This window comes from Acanthisitta chloris, unplaced genomic scaffold, assembly GCF_000695815.1.
Source record: "Acanthisitta chloris isolate BGI_N310 unplaced genomic scaffold, ASM69581v1 scaffold360, whole genome shotgun sequence".
Taxonomy (NCBI): domain Eukaryota; kingdom Metazoa; phylum Chordata; class Aves; order Passeriformes; family Acanthisittidae; genus Acanthisitta; species Acanthisitta chloris.
In genome coordinates, this window is record NW_008650841.1 from 7,463 (window position 1) to 13,768 (window position 6,306).

At 42.3% G+C, this 6,306-nt stretch overlaps 1 pseudogene; it reads right to left on the reverse strand.

The window, feature by feature from the left end:
- Positions 1-3,638: 3,638 nt before the first annotated feature.
- LOC103798004 lies at positions 3,639-5,186 on the reverse strand (annotated as a pseudogene).
- Positions 5,187-6,306: the final 1,120 nt, after the last annotated feature.

Genomic DNA, 6,306 nt, shown 5'->3' on the forward strand with positions numbered 1-6,306 from the left:
GAAAAACCTGCATTAATCCAACACTGGAGCACCCAGTCTGCTGAGCAAAACAACCCATAGCTTTTGAGGTAGTATTTTATTCCAGCACCCCTATAAGCTGAGTTAGAATAAGCACTCCAGAGTACTTGCTAAAAACCAATTCAGATATTCTCCAATAGCAGTACAAAATTATCAACTACCATTTTCCACTTTTCTGACAGCTTCCAAATGCTATCCTACAAGTGAAGTCAACCATTAGCCCAGCATACAGCACTTGTTCATCTTAACTAGAGGCTTATAATATCAGCCACACTTTTTTTCTATTTTCCTATTTCAAAAAAGGCAAAGTAACTGCATAAGAAAAAGAATTTCAGCAGCACAACATTTTTCTCCAAACATTTAAATATTTACTCTGATTTTGTTAAATAAGAACAGATTACTAAACAACATTTATAAATAACTTCCTTAAAGCAACCATTTTCTGCATCTCTGCCAAATGTTTTGTTGCCAGGCTGCACTACAAACCTTTTGCATTTATCAAAGACTTAATACACGCTTAGCACAATTTTTGTTGAGTAAAAAATCTGAACGGATATTTTATAAATGAGGGCAAAGAGCAATAGTGATGAACATGCCTAATGAAAATGAAAATTTCTTTATTGAAGTCATAGACAGACAAGCCCCATTTGACTACATAAAAGTCAGATTTAACTGGGAGACAGACAGTAAACAGTGTGGTTGCTTAGGCGCAATTACAAAATGCAATAGAAGTGATAAATTCTAATTAATATGAATTTATGCAGGGCATATGTAACCAACACTTAATCACGTTCCATCCTGGAGGATCAATTATATTTTAAATCAGTGAGGTAACGGTAAATTCTCTTTAGGACATTTTGCTTGAATAATTTTGATTCTTTGAAAAGGTGATGAAATGCAGTTTTTACCATTCCTTTTATCTTATTCTGTAACCAAAGACCTAAGAATCAAAAAGATGAATCCTCAAAAACACTTTTCAGATTGACAGTTTAATAATCTTGACCAGCCTCTCTCCTCAAGGATGTGCAGGTACCAGCTCAAGTTCACCATGCCATAACTAGAGCTTTAGTTTCCCTTGAAGAGGTCCTCATTGCTCTCTTTCATCATCACATGTGAATTCCCTTCCTGACAGTCAGGCCTCAAGATAAAACGTCTTTTCCTCATTTAGCATTTTCCCTAGGTCTTCACATCTAATCCTCCTCTTCAGATCATTTCTTCATAATCTCTTTAAAATCAGGAGTTTCCTAGTTACTGACACAGACTTATCTGTCTCTGGTCTCAAGTTGCAATTACTGCAAAAAGTCTACTCTGGTTTTGATTTTAAAAAAAAAAAAAAAAAAAAAGAAAAAAAAGAAATACTGAAACAAATGGGGAATTTTCAGCTATATAATAGGACAGCTTCAACAAACAAGGTACCTTGAAAGGTAAGTGCTTTACCAAAGGTCTGGTTAGGTAATTTTTCTCTCTCCCTCTTGCCTTGCAATCATTCCTGTCAGTATGTATTAAGGTACATTTTGAAATGCCTGCTGGACTGCCAGTCCTAGGAAGGACTTCTGACCTCCTCAGGCATTAATATGAGAGAGAGAAACACTCAGTGCAGTGAAAATAAGGACAGTCCTAGGGTCATATATAGGGAAAATAAAATAAAGACCTTTTATTCAGTGATTTTATGGGTTTAAGGCACCAAGGGCGTTCAAAGAGCAATTTCAGAAAAAGTGTTGAAAACCCTTCTCTTTCTAATTTCACTTGTGGCACCAAACTACTTTAAAAATAGATTTGGGCCTTAGAATGTCAGACCCGACAAGGACGCGATGGTACAGATGTCTTTGTTCTTCACTGTGAGTAAGCAGGAAATCGAGTGGTTAAAAATCAGGGAAATGTTGAGACCCAAGCTCATATCAAGCAGTGAAGAAGCATGGTGTGGTTACAAGATCCCACAGTAACAGCTTGAAACAGCAAAAATATTTATTCATAGGGTATTGAGGTGAAGTAGCAGGCCTTTGTGCAGTCCTCTTTCCAAGGCAATGGAACAAAAGAAAATCGCACAGAGATGCTGCTGCCTGAAAAAGTTCAGAAAGTGATTAAGGAGAGCTCTTGTACTGCAGAGCTTGCAACACCCCTCTGGTCCCAATGGAAACCACTTGGCACACTGATTTTGCTCAGGGCCTCCACTACCCCAAGAGTACCTGTGCTCTTCGGTATGTTGCCTACGCCTGTATTATTGCCTTTCCCCTGATTCTCAACTGCATCAAAGGTTGAACAAGTTATCATCTAAGGACCAATTCTCACATCCTGAGACACAACAAAAGCGTGAAAATATAGATACTTAATTGTTCTCTTCAGGAAACAATGACTTTTATTTCCACTTTAATTTTTAAAAGGCACTGTTACCCACAGAAAGCCTATTTCAAGTTCTACCTTAGTTAAAGAGAAGGGGGAAATGTTCAGCTGCAATTGTGACACAGAAGACCGAGTATTGATATCACACAATTGCAGATAGCTCAAATAATTCTGTAGAGCTATACCTAGCTATACTATCCACAATCTGATCAATACTCTCTAAACAGATAATGACGGCAAAGGCACTGCTTCCTGGATTTTTTCTTATGACTTCCTCTGTTCCAGAGATATTAATCCAATGCTGCATCTTCCATTTCAAAAGTGTAATGTGCATTACTTCAAGCTGTTGGAAGATGCCGTTTTATAGTGTGATTGAACCTTGCTGATATTGTGCAGTTCTTCGGTAATTATATTAGTACCTGTAGGCACGCATTACACCCAACCCTGAGAGCACATCACAGATCACCTTGTCAGTTGATTTAACAAAAACAAATGAAGCACAGGGTAGAAAGAAGTAAAGGAGAGTTCTGGCATGGCAAGAAATGTCTGTGCTTAGTCAGTTGTGTACAGAAATGGCATATGTATGTACTGCATCATGAAAGATATGCATCTTCTTGTTTGAAAAAGTGAAAACTGTATGGCATTCTATTTAGGAATCAGCAGCCATCACATTGTTCACAGCAAAACTTAGAGATAAATCAACATCTTAGCCTATTGTGGGCAGTATAAACAAGATTATAAGCTGTCTTTGAATATGAAAATCACAAAATGGGTAAGGTTGGAAGGGACCACACTGGGTTATCTGGTCCAACCTCCCTGCTCAAGTAGGGTCATCCTAGAGTACATTGGTTCTTTAATATCTCCAGTGAGGGAGACTCTACAACCTCTCTGGGCAATCCATTCCAGTGCACAGTCACTCACACAGTAATGAAGTTCTTCTTTGTATTCAAGTGGAACTTCCTGTGCATCAGTTCCTGCCCATTGCCTCTAGTTTTATTGCTTGGCACCACTGAGAAGAGCCTGCCCAGCTTCATCCTCTTGACACCTTCCCTTCAAATACTTACAGATGTTGATGACTCCTCAACATTGATGAGGTCTCTTCTTAAGACTGAACTGGCCCAACTCTCTTGAAGTTCTTCTTTGTATTCAAGTGGAACTTCCTGTGCATCAGTTCCTGCCCATTGCCTCTAGTTTTATTGCTTGGCACCACTGAGAAGAGCCTGCCCAGCTTCATCCTCTTGACACCTTCCCTTCAAATACTTACAGATGTTGATGACTCCTCAACATTGATGAGGTCTCTTCTTAAGACTGAACTGGCCCAACTCTCTCAGCCTTTCCTTGTAAGAAGGATGCTCCAGGTCCTTAATCAACTTTGTTGCCCTACACTGCATCTGCTCCAGGAGCTTCATGTCTCTCTGGTACTGCAGAGCCGAGAACTGGACACGGCACTCTAGATGTGGCCTCATTAGGGCTGAGTAGAGGGGCAGAATCAGCTCCCTCGAACTGTTGCAAATGCTCTTCCTAATGTAACACAGGATATCATTGATCTTCTTCGCTCCCATGGAACACTAGTGGCCCACGGACAGCTTGTTGTCTGCCAGGACCCTCAGGTCCTTCTCTGCAGAGCTGCTTTCCAGCCTGCACTGGTGCATGGGGTTATTTGTCTCCAAGTGCAGGACCCTGCATTAGGCTTTGCTGAATTTCATATGGTTCTTCTCTGCCCATCTCTCCAATCTGTCAAGGTCCTCCTGAAAAGCTGCATAGCACTCTAGGGTATCAGCCGTTCCTCCTATCTTTATGTCATCAGTAAACTGGCTGAAGAGTCATTTCTGTCCCTTCATCCAAGTCACTGATGAATAAGTTAAACAACACTGGACACAGTATTGAACCTTGGAGAATACCACTAGTGACAGGCCTCAAACTAGACCTTGTGGCACTGATTATGACCCTCTGGGATCTGCCATTGAGTCAGTTCTCAATTCACCTCACTGTCCACACTTCATGAGTTTGCCTATGAGGATGTTGTGAGAGACGGTGTCAAAAGCCTTGTTAAAGTCGAGGTAGACAATATCCACTGCTCTCTCCTCATCCATCGAGGTAGCTGTTTCATTAAAGAAGGTAATCAGGTTGTCCAAGCATGATTTACCTTTAGTGGATACATGTTGACTACTCCTGATCACCTTGTCATCCATGTGGATAAAGATGGCCTCCAGAATGAGGCACTCTATCACCTTTCCAGGGAATAAGGTGAGCCTGACTAGTTGGTAGTTCCCTGGGTCCTCCTTCTTGCCCTGTTTGAAGACAGGGGTGACATTAGCTTTCTTCTGCTCCTCGGACACCTCTGCTAATCACCACAACTTTACAAAGCTGATTGCAAGGAGCGTAGCTATGCTGTCCTCCAAGTCTCTCAGCACTCGTGAATGCATCCTATCAGGGCCCATGGACTTGTGGATGTCAAGTTTGCTTAGATGTTCTCTAACCCAATCCTCCTTGACCAAATGAAAGTCTTCCTTTCAACATTTCTTTACCCTGGTTTCTTGGGTCAGAGAGTCCTGAGGGCTGGACTTGTCAGTGAAGACCAATATAAAGAAGGCATTCAGTAAATCTGCCTTCTCTGCATCCTCTGTTACCAGGGTCCCCCTTCCATTTAGTAACAGGTCCACATTATCCTTTGTTTTCCTTTTGTTATCGATGTATTTGGAAAAGACCTTCTTGTCCTTGACATCCTTGGCCAGATTTAATTCCAGATGGGCCCTGGCCTTCCTTGTCTCGTTCCTACTTACTCTGACAACCTCTCTATATTCATCCCAAGGGGCCTGACCCTGCATCCGCCTCCTGCGTGTTGCCTGCTTCCGCTTGTATAGTGACAGGAGCTCTTTATTAATCCATGCAGGTCTCTTGCCCCCTTTGTCTGATCTTTTTGCTAATCAGCATGCATTATTCTTGAGCTTGGAGGAAGCAACCCTCTATATCAACAACTGTCTTGGACCTCTCTTCCCTGCAGGGCCTGCTCCCATGGGATTCTTCCAAGATCCCCGAAGAGGCTTAAGTTAACTCTGCTAAAGTTCATGGCTGTAATCTTGCTGCCCTGCTTTCTCCTCACCAAATACTGAACTCCACAATCTCATGGTCACTATGGCCGAGGTTGCCCCCCATCCTTCACATTTCCAACAAGGCTTTCCCCATTTGTTAGTATCAGGTAAAGCAGCACCCCATTCCTTGTGGGATCCTCCACTACCTGTGGAGAATTTGTCATCAACGCTTTCCAAGAACCTCCTGGAAAGTTTGTGTTTCACTGTGTTGCTACTCCAGCAGACATTAGAGTAGTTAAGGCCCCTTACAAGAACAAGTGCCTGTGACTTTGAGGCCGCTTCTACCTGCTTGTAGAAGGCCTCATGCAATTCCTCCTTATCATAGAATCATAGAACCAAGCAGGCTGGAAGAGATCAAAGTCATCGAGTCCAACCCTTGATCAGGCAGCCTGTAGCAAACACCCACAACAGTGTCACTCTTACCAGTCAACTGTTATACCCTCAGCCATAGCTCTCAACTTGCTCATCATTCACCCCAAGATGCTTGGATACATTCCAAGTGTTGCCTCACATGGAGGGCAACTCCACCACCACACCTTCCAGATTCATCTCTCCTAAGCAGCTTTGTGACAGCATTCCAGTCATGCAAGCTATCCCACCACATTTCTGTAATTGCAATGAGGCCAAAGGCCTGTGACTGCACACTGATCTCTAGTTTCTCCTGTTTGCTCCTCACACCTTGTACGTTGGTGTACAGTCACTTTATAGAAGTATTTGATTGTGCCAATATCCCAGTAGGGGTGCAAAGGGATGCCATAGCACTGTCTTGTGGTTACATCTTAGGCTGCTCATGCCTGCTTTAATTATTCCCTCTTAAGACTCCTTTTGTTACTACGGTGGTGGCTATAGTTCCCCC